This window comes from Arachis ipaensis, chromosome B2, assembly GCF_059453495.1.
Source record: "Arachis ipaensis isolate K30076 ecotype BB chromosome B2, ASM5945349v1, whole genome shotgun sequence".
Lineage (NCBI taxonomy): Eukaryota > Viridiplantae > Streptophyta > Magnoliopsida > Fabales > Fabaceae > Arachis > Arachis ipaensis.
In genome coordinates, this window is record NC_142437.1 from 7,515,373 (window position 1) to 7,535,460 (window position 20,088).

General features: G+C 30.4%; 2 pseudogenes across 1 annotated transcript; one reads left to right on the forward strand and one right to left on the reverse strand.

Annotated features, from left to right (window-relative positions):
- LOC148572942 (uncharacterized) lies at window positions 1-2,065 on the forward strand (annotated as a pseudogene). The gene is made up of 2 exons (XR_015905407.1): window positions 1-1,031; window positions 1,848-2,065. The product of XR_015905407.1 is annotated as an uncharacterized LOC148572942 (transcript).
- A 4,377-nt stretch (window positions 2,066-6,442) lies between these two features.
- Window positions 6,443-14,196, reverse strand: LOC148572943 (glucose-6-phosphate 1-dehydrogenase, cytoplasmic isoform-like; annotated as a pseudogene).
- Window positions 14,197-20,088: the final 5,892 nt, after the last annotated feature.

The window sequence follows — 20,088 nt, forward strand, 5'->3', positions numbered from 1 at the left end:
CTTTCCGTCGTTAGCATGACATCCATGAGCCAGATTGAGGTGTACGCAAGAAATCGGAGAGAGTTCTTGAAGTTGTGCAAATCGGAGTTAAGACCCGACAGATCTGCTACCCCGATGAGTACGATCAAGAAGTATATTAAACACTTCAGCATCGTATTCAACATACTCATTCTCAATGAGCGGGTGTTCTATGGTGGAATCTTCGGCACCTCTCCTTTCATCAAACAGTGTTTTTATGGAATTCTGCTTGGCTCTCAATAAAGAATTGGTATATACTATTCAAGATGAAATATCTGCATTGATGAATTTTTCTGAAGTTTTTTTAATTTTTCAAATAATACATGAATTCCTTGTTATGTGGCGGTCACTGTTTTCGGATGATGTCTCCATGAAAGACGACATGATGGAACTGGAAAGAAAATTAGGAGAGGCAATCAGGGATTATTATTTTAGAGAGGATGAGGTGCCTTCCGAAATCAGAATCTCTTATTCATGTGAGGTTCATCCAATCACTGCTTCGATCAATGAACCGCCTCCATACTGTTTTTAATAATGTAGGTAACTTGAAACCACTCCTCCGAGCATACCCCAATGACAAAGTTGAAATTTTGAATAAAAGGCAACATACTAATTTCCAACTAGATTGGAACATCAAAAAACTTAAGCCTCTTTGGAATCGAGCTTCAAAAAGGCTTATGAGCTCAAGGGAGTGTCCACGATGGCCAGTATCATCTACATAGCAAAGAAAGCCGTAGAAGGATTTGAATTATCTAAGGAAGAAGATTGGGCCAAGGAACAAACATTGATACTTCAAAGGTGTTTTAACCAATATGGCCGGCAGGACCAAACTGAGCTGCTTGACTATTTCCGGCAACATAATGCGGAGGCCACGGGATCTTCAATGTTGAGCATGTTAGATTGTCTCAGTTTTGACGCTTCTCGTGTTCCAGTAGAGTTCTTGGTGAAAACATTGATCCCAAATTGTGAAGAATTCATCAAGAGTTTTCGAGCTTTGCTAGATGGCAATAAAGGTAAAATTGTTCAAATGCATTTTTAGTTACATGTTCTCCATACCCATATTTCAACTTCTATTAGTGTTATTGTTCATTTTACAGCCACACTTCAATTGAACTAAAATTCTAAGATGGTATTCTATTAAACCTTTTATTTTGTGTATAACAAGGCAATCATGTGCATTGTTTTTATGCACCAGTTATTGGATGAGTATGCTTATGAAAAATGAATGAGAACACCTATCCACGTGCATAATAGATGACAGAATATTTCATCTGTTAATTCTTAACAATTCAATCTAATATATGCTCTTGTAGAAACTAAAGGAATTTAGAATAAGAGGTATACAAATTTATAATGCTCTATTTAGATTTGTTTTTTTTGTAAATAACTATCTCACATGTAATCATGTTCCTATGAGATATTATTGCTTATGTTCATCCTCCATGATTTTAGAGAAAATATTTATTAGTTGCATGATCTTTAGTTAACTAGATAAGAAAATTAATGGATGTCAATGCTCCTAAACTCAGATGCTTAAGTCTTATAAGGACTACAAAATTCGAATAAAATATGTTTACATAGTAGTAATTTTATTTCTTAGGGGGCTCAACACTTAGCTTTGACTTATTGCTCTATAAGACAGTCTAATTGCTCTAAGAATGTTATCTTAATGGATGTATGATATTGAAATATATATCACTTCAGCTAGTTAACTATTTTCCTTATTCTGATTTTTTGCTATAGATCTATTTTTGTCATACTTTTATCTAATAGGATGCAGTGAAAGATTCATTTGAATAGCACATCTTGTTTTTGTTTGATTTTTCTAGGTCCTGAGCATCCCACCCCTTGAGGCACGCAAGATTATTGGAGAAGAGGGTTGGTCTAAAATACAAGGATTGAATAGGGAAATACATTGTCTTCTTTTAGTTTAAAAACTTGATGTACTGATATACTCCAAATGTCATTGTGTTAAGCTTTTGAACTCTAAAACTGTGTGTCTATTATACTTTGATTTTATAGTCAAATTATGCAGTGGTTTATGATAGATTTTAGATTTGATTTGCTTAGCTTATTCACAGAGAGATATATCCTGTGATGCCAATACTTCCATGTTCAATTATAATTTGTTTTTGTTTTTTATTTTATCAGGGCCTTCAATTGTTTTTTATTTTATAATATAATTATCTTATCTTTTTACCTTTTCTGTATTTTTTTAATTTTTTTGCCAATTCAGTTAGAATAATATTTTGTAAAATAGTGGAGCTGTTTAGTCCGTTTTTTTCTTGAGCGCTTTTTTACTCTGTTATTTATCAAAAATTTATTTCTAAATGTATTATTATATTAAGTTATCTTATATTATTACTAAAATTATTTATTTGAATGAGTGAGCAGAATAAATTAATCATAAATTTTGAACACATAAATATGCATTTGACCTACTGGAAAGTACATATTAGTAAAAGCGGTGAGAATTAAGTTGAGGGCATCTCGATGAATCTCATTTTCAAACCTGCAGCTTCAGTGTTTCACCATAAATACTGAACAGGCCTCTTAAGTGTGAAATGCCTTGTATAGTTTTGTCCTAAAGAAGTTGTATTTGTCTAACATAATTTAATTTAATATTCTCTTAAGTTTTCATGTTTGCAAATTTTATTTCGTAAATGGTGACAGATTATTCGATTTATGGAAAAATAATAACATATATCAATTTATAAAAATAGTATAATAAATTTCAGTTTAAACAATTTAATAAATTTAGATTTTTACTTTATTGAAGGGAAAAAAAGCTATAGATACAAAAAACTAAATATTAATTTTCATGGATTGCCTAAAAAAAAAGTTATTCTAATTATGTAGAATTTTATATACTTAGGATGTAAGCTCATGCAAATAAAATTAGAAGCCTTTGTCATTCTCATATATATGAGAATACATATATATTATTTATTTCCCCTTTGTATAAATACACATTTTATATATTTATTTACTTATGGAAACAGAATTGGTCATGAGCAGATTTTAGAGGTAGCAATTAAGTTGGAAAATAATTTTCAAACACCAACAAGAGGATGAAGATGAAGCTTTTTGAAGACCACACTAATCTCTCGTTAAGTTTATTTTCTTTCACTTTTTTATACTTTTTCTTTTAAGTAATATCATATCAGATTATGGAATATTCTATTTTTATTCTTGTGTGGAGTCCACTCTGAACTCAAACTTCTAAGTTTCACTCAATGAAATTTTTACCTTTGAAAAAAATAGTATTAATTGTTCAGGCGCGCTACACATCCATGTAACTATGTAATCAAGTTGGCCTAATTTCAAATAGAGTCACGCGCATTAATGAGAGTGAAAACACTCGCCCGTTCATTATGAAAAGACGTTTCTTCTTCTCTTCTCCATCACGCTTCTTCTTCTTCTCTTCTTCTTCTTCTCTTCTCCCCCACGCTTCTTCTTCTCCCGCGCTTCTTCTCACGCTCGTTTACGCACGGAGCGTTTTCTTCTTCGCCTTCTTCTTCGCGTTCCTCCTCCTCCTCCTTCTCCTCCTTTTTTGCGTTCCTTCTTCTTCACGTGTTTTCTCCTTATCATCATTCTTTTGTTGTTGTTGCTGTTGCATTTTTTTTGTCTTTTCCTCCTTTTCTCTCTGGTGAAGAAGCAGTAGAAAGTGAGGAAGAAGAGTTTTGAATAGTGCAGAATGAACCGAACACAGTACTCATGGTGAAACAATTCTATAGTACTGAGTGAACGAAACATAATCTATTATATAAAATCAAATTCAAACAACTTTCTATAGAATGAACCGAACACAATACTCATGGTGAAACAATTGTATAGTACTGAGTGAACGAAACATAATCCATTATATAAAATCAAATTCAAATAACTTTGCCTACAATTTAAATATTATCAATTCAATTCAGTACACCTCCGTCCATTTAATTCAATTCAAATTAGCAATTGCATTCCATTCAATTCGATTCAAAATTGAATAATCCAAACTTTGTCAGTTTAATTCGTTTCAGAAGAGTAATCCAAATCGCTCTCCTGTTTACCAAAAAAATTATGAACCCCTAAACACTGAACCCTAAACACTAAAATCAGAACCCTGAACACTGAACCATGAACCTATAAACCCTAAATCCCTAAAACCCTAAAACCTAAACCCTAAACCCTAAACCCTGAACCCGAACCCTGAACTCTGAACTCTGAACTCTGAACCCTGAACGCTAAACCCTAAACCGTAAACCCTGAACCCGAACCCTGAACACTGAACTTTGAACCCTGAATGCTAAACTCTAAACCCTAAACCCTGAACCCTACCGTAACCCCTAAACCCCTAAGACCCTGAACCCTGAACCCTAAACCCTAGACCCCTAAACCCTAAACTCTCAACCATGAACATGGTGAACCGAAAGTTTGAAACACACTGAACCCCTGTACACTGAACCCTGAACCCATAAACCCTAAACCCTAAAACCCTATCGTCATTCTTTTGTTGTTGTTGTTGCTGTATTTTTTTTGTCTTTTCCTCCTTCTGTCTCTGGTGAAGAAGCAGTAGAAGGTGAGGAAGAAGAGTTTTGAATAGTGCAGAATGAACCGAACAAAGTACTCATGATGAACCGAACACAATACAATTGTATAGTACTAAGTGAACGAAACATAATCCATTATATAAAATCAAATTCAAATAGCTTTCTGCAGAATGAACAAAATACAGTACTCATGGTGAACCGAACACAGTACTCATGGTGAAACAATTGTATAGTACTGAGTGAACGAAACATAATCCATTATATAAAATCAAATTCAAATAACTCTGCCTACAAATCAAAATCACAAAGGCCACCGAACCGAACAATGTTCATGTGGTGAATAAATGGTGATCAACTTTCAATCTACAAGAATAGTATTTCTCCATGCAAAAGAAGTACTGAACATAGTAACAACCAATTTCAAAGCCCTAGTTAAACTATCCATTGAACTAAAGAAGAAGAAGAACCTACATGCGCGAATTTGAAAGAAGAAGGAGGAGGAGGAAGAAGAGGAGGAGAAATACTATTCTTGTTGATTGAAAGTTGATCACCATTTATTCACCACATGAACATTGTTCGGTTCGGTGGCCTTTGTGATTTTGATTCATCAAATGAATGTTGTTCGGTTCGGTGACCTCCTTTTACTTTGTTCAATGTTTAAGATTATTGTGATAGTATGCAGCAATCATTCCCTAGCTGTCTCAACGTAATAACCTCATTCAACTAATTTGAAGTTGAATCATTCATTGTTTCCATTCAGAAGTGTAGATCGAAGAAGAAAACGAAGAAGAAGAAGAACGACGGAGCTTATTACGTTGAATTCAATGCAGATCAATAATGAAGAATGCAAGCAGAGAAGAAAAACGCAAACAGAGGAGAACAACGAATTTAAGAAGAAGAAGAAGAACGAAAATGCGATACGTTATATAAGGCGCGTGTATAATAAACGACTGTGGGGTGGAAGATCACGTGTGTAGAGAAAGTTACTTGGATAACAACCATGTATTTTTTACATGGATGTAGAGCTTTTCCCTTAATTGTTTAGATGTGAAACATTCTGAGGTAACATAAAAATATCGCCATTCTTACGTTGGTTCTAACAAACTAACAATCAAAATGGATACATATTTGTGTATATATTTTTTTAAGAAATAAAACTAAATGTCTATGCTTTGTTAGGATCATATATATATATATATATATATTAATTATATAGTTGCGTATTATGCGATATTTAATATATAATTTATATTTTATAAATATTTAAATTTTTTGAACAAATAATTATTTAATTTGACAAATTAACAATATTTTAAGATTTTTTTAAATTTGAGATTATTTTAACTGCTACGAATGTCTTGTAGTCAGTATGACATTATTTAATGTTAGTAAATTTTGATGCATCAGTTATAAAATTAATAGAAAAATTAATATAACTAAATTAAGATTTTTAAAAAATAAATTTAATTAAAAAATTTAAAAATTAATTTAAAAAATATATAATTTTTTAAAAATAAATATGATCATTTTTATTTTAAATAATATAATAATCTTTTAAATATAGAATGCACCAGCCTTTTTGTGAAGAGATCAATAACCTCTGCATGTGTACATAGAAGAAAGCATAGCAATTATGAAGCTTCTTTGTATTTCTTATGGCTAGCTCCTTATTGGGTCTTGAGCATATCTAAACAATGATCTATTTTGGACATCACAAACATTCAAAACAATGCTATTATCCTTGTTTTGATTTCTTTAATCAACAATCATTATAACCATTATCGATATTGCTATTATCGTTACCTCTCCTTTGGCAAAGGAGCGTGAGTGTTATTAAAAATTCATGTTTTTCATTTCTGTTTGACTAATACAACAGGTATTACTGCTTCTTAGTGCGGTTGACTCTCCCTATAATTGTGGTTCTTGCATACTTCCATTGGCTTAGCATGAAGATGTTCAAGCATGCTTAACTTTTCGCCAGATTTTCTGCGGTGGAATGAAATGCTGGCCCAGCGGAGCAACAGGCCCCTATAACCATACTTGTCAGCCATGTAGAACTTGCACTCCTCTAACCATACCTGACCAAATTAAAGGATATAACTTTATTTAAGTCATCTTGTGATATATTTGCCTTCACATGATTAATCATAAAGGCTATGCATTTTGTATATTGCATTGTGGCGTGTCAAAGGCCATTCTTCTGGTTGGGCTTTGGATCTTGTGTAATTTGCTCATATAATTGTTTCTCCAAATTTTGGTGTATATTGCAAGACTCTTCATATCTTGCTCCTCTTATTTTGACTCTTAATTTGTACTTGAAGTAGAAAATTGGATATAAGGTTGTGTTTGTTTACTAGTACCAAACATTGAGACTTTTAATAGATGGAATATAAATATAGATATTCTGTTATTAGATATTAAATTAGTATATTTGTGTCTTTTTTATAGAAAGGATATAAAAATATTAATAAAATAAATTATTTTTATTATTTTTATTAAATTTTTAAAATTATATATTTTTAAAATTTTTGTGTGCGAAAGAAAATGAGATTAAAATAAAATTTTGTTCTTTTTTTTTTCCAAAAATGAAAATTTTCCTATTGTAATCCACGCTACCTTCTAACTCGTAAACTTTTTCCAATATTTCTTCCTTGAGTTTAGATTTCCTACAAAATAAAAAAAAGTGTGTTATCCAAATTAAAAAATACAAGCCCATTTACTCATTCATTCAAAAATCTAGCTGCACTCTACATGTAATTCACAAAGTATCCTGTGGTGAGTTATAGAATGCACCAATCTAAATGAGGAGATTGATGCACCTGTGTGCTGTCACATTTCCATTGTCAACACGTAGCACAAATTTTAGTGGCGTGGCAAAAATTTTCCTGCTTTGTTACCAGGAAACTTGTTTATGGGTTTGTGAAAAAATTGTTTATTCCCTCAGACGTGGGATTTATTTCATAAATAAAAAAAGTTTGTGTTAAATTTTGGACCGATAAAAAATGTATTAGAATTGTTTTAAAAAGTGTATTGGGCCTTCAATTGTTAACAACCAATAATTAATTGTGTTTGAAGGCCTTATGTAGTCTCTTCAAATAATAAAATGTCCAGCTCTATAAGACATTGTCATTTAACCCCCTATTCCGATATAAGGTATATTATTTTTGCATACAGTAGCACTAACATACCACCACCATGTTTTTTTTTGTTCCCTAGAAAAAGTAATAAACATGCATGTTAAGTGTTAACCACATGACAGCTTATATTATTGGCACAAATTTCTATTTTCTGCATCACATCCCATACGCTTGTGTCTATAGTCTAATTAATCTATCCTCATCAAACCATATACATTCCACTTTCAGATGGACCATAGTGAAGAAAATTATAGCAACTTATAATAGATTTGTGACAACAATCCTATAGCTCAGTACCTCTTTGTTTGTCCCATTGCTTTAATTGGATATTAGCATGAACTGCATGTGTACAAAGATGAAATTAAATTAATTAATTAATTAAAGTTTTGGAGAAATTATTAATTATTATATATATTTTTATCCTTCTTAATTATGATATACACAAGAATTCTTCTATGCGATAAAAAGTTTTGGACATTACATATAAAGAAATATAGTTGTCACTCACGGTTCATGTGAGACAAAAATCTTAGACATTAATTAATTAAATAAAAGCTTGCTTTTGAATTATAATAAAGTTAAGGAGACCACTTTAATAAAGATACTAAAAATATCTTTTTTAAAAAATATTTATATGTGTTATTTTATTATTAGATATTTTTATTAAACTGGTTAATAATTTATTTTTTAATAAATCAGAATAAAATCGATTTATTATAGTAATAATAATAAACCCAATTGTCTGCATTATAATTATTAGACCCAATTTGATCCGATCGAATTACAGAATCTAAATCGAATATCTTTAAATTTTTTTGATAAAAAGACAAATATATCTCTGATTTTTTGTTTTGCAGACATTTGAATTTCTAAAAATTTAAAAATACAATTAGATCCCAAAAAAAAATGGATTTATTGCTATTGTTATACAAAAAATCGGTTTTATTTTAATTTGTTAAAAAATTCAAAAATAATCGGTTCATTAATACGTCAAATAATAATGCGATACGTAAGCGTCCTTACAAAAAGACATTTTACACGTCTTTATGGAAGTATCCCCTAAAGTTAATGAGACGGATATTAGGACAAACACTGAAGCGGGAAGAATGCAATAATTTGCCAATTAGTAAAATTAGGGAGATAAAAAATAATTAATTTAAACCGTCTAAATTTATTTATTTATTATTTATTTATTATAAGATATATTAAATAAAATAAAAAATAATAAACTTTGATAAATTTTGGCTAATATTTTTATTATTAAATATTTTTTTTCAATCAATAATATTTTAAAAATAATAAAAAATTAGTCTAAATAATTTAAAGTGATCTTATTTAATATTAATTAATTATTGTTAAAATAATTATATATAATTTTAAATATAATAAATATACAATTATAAATATTTTATGTATAAAATTATAAATATTATATTATATAACATAATTTTAATATTCTCTCTCAAATATTGCTGTTTACCAATTAATATATAAATTTGATATAACAAACATAATAAAACCGATGATCCGTTTCTAACCAATTTGTAAAAGTGACATAAATTTGTATAACAAACATAATAAATTTGTCTTCTGTTTTTTTCTTGGTTAGCGTCGTGTACAAAGGACTAGCCCAAAACTAGATAACAGAATCCAACCCATTGAATGAATTCTTTCATATGTCTATTTGTTCAAAAAAGACAACATTGCAATTAATATTTTTTATCTACCCCGTTAAAGAATATACTAATAGTCTAATGGTCATACTGAAATTTATCAAATAACAGGACACATACACACTTACCTGTGCCAGCAGTGACAGATGCATCAATCTCCTTATTTGAACCGATGTAGGCTATAACTCACCAGTATCCTGTTAGTATAAGAGAACTACAGGTGCAGTCTCTCCAACGGTGCATTTTAAGTTAGTGGAGCGCCTCATACAAAATGTGTATATGATTTATATATTTGTTAATTTAATTTTTGTTGGATAACCATGAATTGGGCCGGTCCTATTGATAAATTACATATTAAGGTCAATGCAACATCTCGTGGGGCCGAGTCCAATTATTTATTAAATCCTATGGGACTTATTTGGAAAAGAGACTTGTTACACATCTAAGTATTTTTTCATCCAAGTTCATCTAAATAGGCCCAACATCAACAAAAATCACTCTCATTAAAGGAGTGTGATCACACGCGCGTTTCATAACGCAACTCTTCATCTTCGTCTTTATCTTCTCTTTTTCCGTTTCCTCCTTCTCCTCTTCCTTCTCCTCCTTCTTCTTTCAAATTCGCGCACGTAGGTTCTTCTTCTGCTTCTTCCTTTTCTTCGCGCACACAGATTCTTCTTCTGCTTCTCTTCTTCTTTCGTTATAGTCATCACCAACAACTCCAATATTTTGCTCGGTTAAGTGGAGTTACTCATTTTGATTCACTTGATTGTTAATGTGTTCAGTTGATTTCTTGTACATGCAGAAATATTTTTCTTACTGATTGAATGTTTATCACGTTTTATTCAGCACATGATTGGTGTTCGGTTCAATGGTGTTGGTCATTTCGGTTCACCTGATTGTTATGTGTTCAGTTGAGTCCTTGTGCATGTAGAAATATTTTTCTTGATAATTAAATGTTTATAACGTTTTATTCATAACATCAATAGTGTTGGTTCAGTGGAGTTGCTCATTTTAATTCACTTGATTGTTAGTGTGTTCAGTTGAGTCCTTGTGCATGCAGAAATATTTTTCTTGCTGATTGAATGTTTTATCACGTTTTATTCAGCACATGATTAGTATTCGGTTCAGTGGTGTTGGTCATTTCGGTTCACATAATTGTTATGTGTTCAGTTGACTTCTTTTGCATGGAAAAATGCTATTCTTGATGATTTAATGTTTATGACGTTTTATTCAACACATGAATGTTGCTTGGTTCAATGGAGCTATTCATTTTGATTAACTTGATTCAGTTGAGTCCTTGTGCATATAGTAATATTTTTCTTGATGATTAAATATTTATCACGTTTTATTCAGAACATCAATAGTGTTGGTTCAGTGGAGTTGCTCATTTTGATTCACTTGATTGTTAGTGTGTTCAGTTGAGTCCTTGTGCATGCAGAAATATTTTTCTTACTAATTGAATGTTTATCACGTTTTATTCATCACATTATTGGTATTCGGTTCAGTAGTGTTGGTCATTTCGGTTCATTTCTATTTTGCACAATTCAAAACTCTTCCTCCTCACCTTCTACTGCTTCTTCACCAGAGAGAGAAGGAGAAAAAGACAAAAAATACAGCAGCAACAATAACAAAAGAATGACGACAAAGGGAGAAAACATGTGAAGAAAGAACGCGAAAAAGAAGAAGGAGAATGAGGAGGAGGAGGAGGAAGGCGAAGAAGAAGAAAAAGACGCTCCATACGTAAACGAGCGTGAGAAGAAGCATGGGGGAGAAGAGAAGAAGAAACGTGGGGGAGAAGAGAAGAAGCATGAGGGAAGAAAAAAGTAAAAAAAGCGCGTGACCTAAAATCACTTGAAAAAATATCTCTTTGGAAAATACTATAATGTGCTTTTCCAAAACTTAATTACCCTAAAATTAAAATAATAAAATTTACACGGATCACACCCAATCAAATTTACAAATTCAACATGAGTTAATTATCTATTTTGCCAATGAGTAATAGCTCAAATGGCATAATCTCCCCATACTCAATTAAGAGGTTGCGGGTTCGAGTCTCTTATTTTTGGTAAAAAAAAATTATCTATTTTGTCATTTTTAATTTTTTTTTACAATTTTTTTCCATATATTAGTACTAGGACAACTCTTTGCTGAGATTTCGTTCCTCTATCATAATACCTTTTGTGGACATTTTAATGATTTTATTCCTCAGATTGGATAGTAATTTTCAAAAGTAATTTATTAAAAATAGTTTGTAAAAAAATAACATTTTAAATATTATAATGGAACGAAGATGAATGGATTAACTTGTTCCACATTAAAGACAAACATAAACAAGTGTATGCAAACCAAATCCGTAATAAGGAATGGATCCTCTCCATTGTTAAAAAAAATTGAGGGTGTAAAGTGTGATCTCTAGCCTTTCATTCTTCTCTCTCTCATATTTATTATTGATCCCACTTACAAAATTAATGGTGAGAGATTACACTTTATTCTCTCAATTGTTAAAAAAAATTGAGAGGATCCATTCCCTCCGTAACATACCCAACCAACTCAACTTTGAAGACAGTACATTTCTTAGAAAATCCATAAATTGTACCACCCATTATATATAGGAGGGCTCCATATAAGGTTTTTATTGTATATACATTATATAAGCAACTAAAAGCCCGGGCTCTTTACAACAATGGGTGTTTCAACATAGCCCGCTTTTCGCAGCAATTCATCGACCTCTTTCGGGCCTCTACCGTATGCCTCATAAGGGAGTGGCTTGAACTCCCCTCTATCAATTCTGTGCAATAACGGGGTGAAGATCTTTCACGATGCCTGATATAGTTAAGCACATTACATTAGTCTTTCAAGGATATATGAAACATTGTATCAAACCATGTAACAATTTGTTACCTCCAATTCATCTCTACGAACGAATTGTTGCTGATCGCCTCTAATCCTGCAAAACAGGATACAATTGCCATTATTATTCAACTCAAATCTGTTTCTTTCGAACTATCGAACTGATTAGTAACTCTACCGTTAGTGTTATTATGTGGCTTCGATGTATAATAAAAGAAGGCTAGAAAAAATTGATAATTCATAAAACATGAAGGGAAAGTGAACATACGTGCCGAGAATGAGATTCTCATAAGCATCCTGAATGGTAACCCCCTTCTTTCCCCCGCCAGTAGGACAATTCCTGTTCGCTTTGATATGTGGACATCTTCAAATTACCTAGCTTGTACTGCAACAACAGCAGATATCATGGATTTTTAAAAGTCTTATGCAGCAAATGCATAATCTAAATCTAACATATAATGGTTTTTAAATACACTTAACATTAAATTACCAAGTGAATGAATACAAGAAATCAATAGATGGAGTGCACTTCTTCAGTTATTCGGCAAGAAGATTTAGTCTAATTATTACAAGTTGAGATAAAAATAAAATAATTTTGGACTTAACCGTGCCAATTTGGCATTCAGATATCACGAAATTTGATTCCAAACAGTGTATTGGGAGATCTATATTTGCTAACATCAAACTTCCAATCTCAATGAATGAATCTGACAATATAGAGAATCGTCGAAACGTAGGCGATCATATACCATAAGCTTCATGTAAGTAGTTTCTAAAGGCTTGTAGGCAGATACGAAACCCATTTCTTCGATGCTTCTGACCTAGACATGCACAAGTTGTTTACAGTGAGGTTTCGTTTTGCAGACATCCATATTTTGATGAATGAGAAAAAGTATTTACTAGAAAACATTTATATTCACTTTTAAAGCCGATAAAGAACAGGTATCTATGTTTGTCATGTTTGGGATTATGGATTATTGAGACGATCAACATCTCAATACTTTTTATGTATGAAGAGATAACACCTAAAAATGAAAAAGGTACGGTACCAGAAAATTTCTGAAAAATTTCATGAGGAACATCCTTGAAAATATCATCAGGAACATCCTTGAATTGAACTCGTATCTCTGTTTTTCTAGAATTTAGGGCCTTCCCTGCTTTTAGTATGAAAGGAACACCTGATGCCAAAAAGAAAATCATGGAATGCATGACGAGATAATTATGTTTATTTTTCCTTTGGGAAGAAAATGCTAAAGATTTTATCATACCTTCCCATCTTTCGTTGTGTATGCGCAGAATAACAGATGCAAAAGTTGGAGTGTTCGACTCATCAGGTACGATTGGGTCATCTCTACAGCCTTCATATTGTCCAAGAACAACCTCATCGTCGCTAATAGGTACTACTGATTCAAGAACCTGCATTTTTTGTGACCAATAGAAAATACTTTAGACTTTGATTGCATGCTATGGAACATCTCAAAATCTAGATAAATATTGAAGTGCAACAACGAAAGGTTCCGGTTATGAAAATATCTGATTGATTCAATTGAAATTTGCAAGTATGAGAACCCGATTTAAAAGGGGAACAAGGATTTTCTGTCTGATATTGATGGCCTCATATCAGAAAAGTGTAATGAAATAGCAGCATAACATGATAATTTCGGCATAAATTGAAGCGAAAATGCGCACACCTTCACTCTCTCATCTCGAATGTGCTCAGGATTGAGAGAAACAGGCCTTTCCATAGCAACCAAGCAGAGAACCTAAACGGTAGAAAAGTGATGAGAAAAATTCAACATATTCGCTATCTTATGAGCTATGATTTAACAAAAGCATCCACTTGACAAGACAAAATAATTATAATAATGTCAAAGTATATTATTCTATATCATTATGAAAATAAAGAGCTCACCTGAAGCAGATGGTTTTGAATAATGTCTCGGATAATTCTGCCAAATTAAAAGTTGTACACTAATGATTTATACTTCCATAGGCGTAATAAGAGAAATTCTATACAAAACGAATAATAGATATTCAATATTGATGCATATAAAAAAAATGAAAAATCAAAGTTCAACTTTCAATATCATCAGTGAAAGTAAAATTGCTATACAGAAATTCTTTTCATTAGTATCTCTCACTCATCATTTGAAAGCATCATTGAATAATTTGACCAAAGCAAAATTCTACACATACCCATATTGGTCAAAATATCCACCATGGACTTTAGTTCTAAAATCCTCTTTGAAAATTATCTGCAATGAAATCAGCAGCCAAATATTCATTTGGTGTGCACATAAAAAAATGTTGACAAGATTAACCCTTAAAAGTTACAACCTTGGGTATAAATTCATTATGGCAGGTTCTCAAATTAGACCCAAGATAATTAGGTATCAAGGATTTAACAAGACAAGTCTCAGCTAAAGGCCCCAATGCCGACAGTTCAAAAGCTTTCCAATAAAGCAGAGAAACCTACATCATCCCAATCAAACAATTTAACAAATCAAGATTGACAAAAATCAAATGTGCTAAGAAAAGATCAACTGAAAAGGTAGATGACGATTCATACAGGACATCCAACAGAATGTGATACAAAACGAGGTTGAGGAAACTTGCATTCCAAGTCATCAATCGTAGCTGTTATTATCTAGCGCAGAATCTGGGCGCAGCTTATTGTCAAGTCAATGGTGGCAGATGCCTTCTCAGCCTCATGCGTTAGTATTAAGAACCAATATGCAGCATCATGTAAAGCGTTTATGGCAATGCGCTGGCCTTGGAGGGTGGTGAGATCGCAGGAGAGAGCAATGTGGGAGCCAAAGGCTCCTAGGTTGAAGAGAACAGAGGCCTTCTCCAAATGGATGTTGTGCTGAGAAGAGTCCTGATGTGGGTTGAAGGCATTGTACCAAACAAAGATAGGTGGGTTGGGTGAGGTAGTCATGGGGAACAAAGGCTTAATCATGCAAAGGCATTTGAAATAGCGGATGAGGCAGTCCCGGCGCATGGGTAGAGGGAGGTCATCACGCAGCATTTCACTACGCAATTTGTTTACCATTTCAAGAAGGCCTTCTAGTCGCTTTGCCACACTCTCGAAGTATTTGAGGACAAAGTAATTGCGCAAGGACTGGTAGAGGTCCAAGGGCTCACTCTTCTTCAAAGGCAATGCCAGAATATGTGACGAGGACGAAGAGGAAGACGAGAGGATTGCGAAATTTGTTGGATAAGGAGCAGGCATGTCCCATGGGTTAGCCACCAGCTCTCTACCATCGATAATCTTGAAAGGGGTGTCCTCGAAAAGGATGACGTCAAGGTACACTCCTTCTAGCCTGAGTATCCACAGGTCCAATCGCCTGTAAATCCCTCTAACTAATTTTTCAGGGACAGATTCTGCATCATGATCAAGAATAGCACAAGATGTATGATAATATTTACCATTAAAAAATAGCAAATGACTATACTATTTTATAATATATATGATGTATAAAGTAATTTCTTATTATGAAATTAATTTTGGTTAGTGAGATAGAATTTAAAATATTTTTTTTATTTTCTTACTTAAATTTAAATTTAAATTTAAAATTAATTAACAACTCTTTTATTTTAATTTCAATAAAAAAATAAATTGATTAGATACAAAATATTCAGCATTTAATAATTTCAATCATTTAAATTTTAATTATCGAAAATTGGATTAAAAATTAATTATAAACTTAGTAATTGATAATATATATTATATTAGTACGTAAATAATAATATCCAATATATTAATTATTTAATTTTTTTGACAGAATTAACGTATAATCTATTGAGGATTGATTTATTATCCAAAATTTTTTTTCATAAAATTTGTAATATGTGAAAATAGTGATCTTATTTTTTATTATTATTTAAAAAATTCTTCATAATTTTTTAATTATGTAATTAACTTAATTAATAACCTTTATTATTGCTTTTATACTAAAAAAAATATCAATTTATATTATTTACATATTTTTTCACTACTAATAAATAAATAAATATTTGTACTATTATACTTATTGTCTTAGATAATGACTTCAGTTATTTATTTTGTATGTTAAATAATATTTTGTATGTTAAATTTATTAAATATTAAGATAAAAAAATTATTCAATAAATTATATAAATAGTCATTACAGAAAAAAAAATTATATATCATATATAATAATTCTTGATATATATAGTGTCATGTATATATTAAGATTATCTAATTTGATTGTGTGAGTGATTATTTTCACTTTTTTGTTACAGTAAAAAATAATATTTAAAACTAAAAAAGAGATAATTAATTTTTTTAATTTGAATTAAAAAATGTATTGTAAATATATCCAACTTTTACATATACTAAGTGTTATAATATTAAATAGTATAGTATTTGCTATCACAATGACTCAAAATATTAATCCAAGATATATTTGGATCTAGTAAGAATTCAATGCAAGCAAGATCAACTAAAATATATTGTTAGGTTCCTAAATCCGACTTAGGTTCATTACCTTAAGGCCCAATGCAGATGAAGTCCATGCATCCCCTCTTAAATCGGCTCAAATTGGATCTCCATTGTTAGTTAGATATGGTAATGAGTACTCAGCGGAGCGTGAGAAGTCCCCTTCTCATCCCTCACTCCTATTTAAGAAAAAATGTCCCGGTTCCTTTTCCGTCATTGTAAGTTCTTGTTTAATATGCAGATCTCCTCAGTTATCTACGAATATTCTTTGAAAACTTTTGAAAAAAATTAATACAAAAAAACACAATATTTTTTTTTGGTGACTTCAAAAAAAAAAAAACATAATATAATAATCATAAAATAATCAATTCAATATAATTCAACACAATTTATAACATATTCGACATGAAAAATAACATTTCAAAAAGAGAAAACATAAAAATATATTCCAACATAATAACATAACATAATTTTTTGAACCATACTGAGCGACGTAGTGACGGACTTGAGAGGCAGAGAAAATGAGTTAGAGAGAGAGGATCGAGACTAAAAATGAGTCCGAAAGAAAAAGGAAGAATTCGAATTGAAGGCAGAAATTAGGGTTACTAAATTCAATAAATTGATTGATGTATATATAAACTAGGATAAATTAATAATTTTATATTCGCGTATATTTAATAGGTTCCATGGGATGGGTACTTATGTTCGTGTCCCCATTAGGGGTGGCAAACGGAAAAGTCCGCCCTGTCTTGCCAAAAGTTTGCTATCTGACGGATTGGCCCGCCCCACCTCGCCTAATGGTAGGCTGGCGGTCTCTCCTTTTTTTTATAAACAATTAAATATTAAACAATACATATAATAATTTCTAAAGATATAAAAAAATTATAATTTTTAAATTCACACACATTAAAGTTTTTATAATTATAAACCAAATTTTTTGAAACAAAATAATAAAATTAACATTGTTCAAAGCAAAACAAATATTGTCCAAAATATATAATTAAACATCTTCAAGTTTATAATCAATCAAACATAAAACATAATCCAAAATATAACTTAGAACATCTTCAATTATTATCTTCATCCTCTTGTAGATCAATAACATCATAGAAGTTTGTAAAAAAATGACCTTGACAAAATAAAAGCTTGGCCCAGCGGGATTAGGCAGTGCGAAGTAGGCAGGCTTTTTAAGTTTGACAGTCTCAAATTTCCAGCCCAACTCGCCTTTTTGGCGGGTTATGCAGGTCAGCCCAACGGATGTCGACCCATTTGCCATCTCTAGTCCCCATCCATTTTTGCGTGGCAGGTCTTGAAGATTTCACGAGTTTCAATCTAGCTCCAAAATGGGAGTAATTTCTGCAAATACCCGTTTTGACTGTTTTTGTGATCATCCCCATTGCTAGCATTCATTGGTTCGTGACGTGGAGCTATTCTAGCCACTTAATAAATTCTCAGATAATCAAAGTTTAGGTTATATCATTTTTATAAAGTCACATGTATCCTTGTTATAACAATATTAATAGAAGATAAATGGATAAACACTAAGCTATTGTTTGGATATAAGATGGAAAATAAAAGGAAAGAAAATGGAAAGGAAAAAAATGAGGAAAGAAAAGTATATTTTTTTTGTATGTTGTTTAGACGAAGAAAAAATGAATGGAAAGAAAATAAAAGAAAATTTTTTTTTTGCTTGGATGGAAAGGAAAAGTAAGAAGAGAAAAAAAATATAATAGAATAAAATTATATTAATGTTTTTATATATTATATATAAATTATAATTCAAATGGTAACTCTATATTTTTATCCATGTATACACTTCTTCGTAAGTTTTCTTCTCAATTTTAGAGAGAAAAAATTTACATGAGCTCCACATACATTTTTATATTTTTCATTCAATTTTTTGTTGATCCAAACAATGAAAATTTGATTTTTCCATTCATTTTCTTCTCCAACATTTTATTTTCCTACAAATTCTTCTAATTCAGATAATGCATAAATAAGTCACATTTTTCATATATATAACAATAACTAATATAACATATTAGATTAATTTACGTTGATAAACCAAAGCCGCCCCAAAATTACCTAAATCCCCCAAATCCAAAAACGTTAACTAATTGTATCCATTTATATTTTTACATAAATCGAATTTAATAAATTCAAATTAGGAAAATAAGTAGTAAATCGAATCTATAGGATTTGAATTACTTGACATTGTGATTTGAAAGTAAATTGAATTCAAAGAATTCGAATGATGTCATCCCTACTAAATCGAATCTATAAATTTCGATTTATATAGTGCATACTAAATCGAAGTAATAAGGTTCGATTTATACTCACTTAGTAGCATAGATAGTATTCAAGTAATTCGAATCTTATAGATTCGATTTACTACGAAAACACATAATTCAAACTCCATAAATTTAATTTACATAGATATGTAAATTGAGACATGCGCATAGCCTTTTTTACTTTGGGGAATATACGTAAAATTAGTTTGCAAATGATTTATAAAGGTGATTTACCCCACATATTATAACTTGTGAAATCATAATATTTTGAAAAGTGGTGTATAGACAACTTAAATATTGATAAGTCTGAAAAATTAAAAAATATATATAAAAAAGTTACATGTTAATCCATAATTTTTTTAAAAAATTTTCCATAATCTATAATTAATAACTTTAAAATTATATATATGTTATTTATTTTATATATTTTTTATTTTATAAAAACTTATAATTTTGTATCGGCGATGTTAGTGGTTATAGAGAGATTTTTACCTTTAAATAAATTATAGAGAAATTAAAAACAAAATTGGTTGCTAGTTTTCGGACAATTCATTTAGTTTTTAGTTTAAATTAAAATTAAATTATATATTCAATTTATATTTCTTTGTTTATCCTAATGATTGTATATAATAGATAATATATTTAAGCATGTTTTAAAAGAAACTATTGAATTTTATATAATTAAAAGTTAACTATAAAATTAAAAATAAAGTGAAATACAATAAACATACGAGGAGTGAAAGTAAAATAAATAACTAAAAATAAGGTAATAAAATAATTTTAAAAAAGTAAAAAAAGACAGAAAAATAATACATGTAGTTATAAAAAAACACTACAAAAGAAATTAGTATAATCAATAAATATAAAAGATGAAAGACAAAAATTAAGTTATATTTTTGTTAAAAAATTCAAGAAAAGAATTGTGAAAAAGAACCTATTAATCAAGTTTTATGAAAATATTATAAAAAATTTAAAATATTAGTAAATAAAATAATAACTCCTTTAAGAACTATTAATCAAAATACATAAAAGTACATTCTGATTTTTAGATATAAAAAATAATAAAAAAATAATTTAAATAAAATTCATTTATTTTATTTTTTATTTATAATTTATTAAATA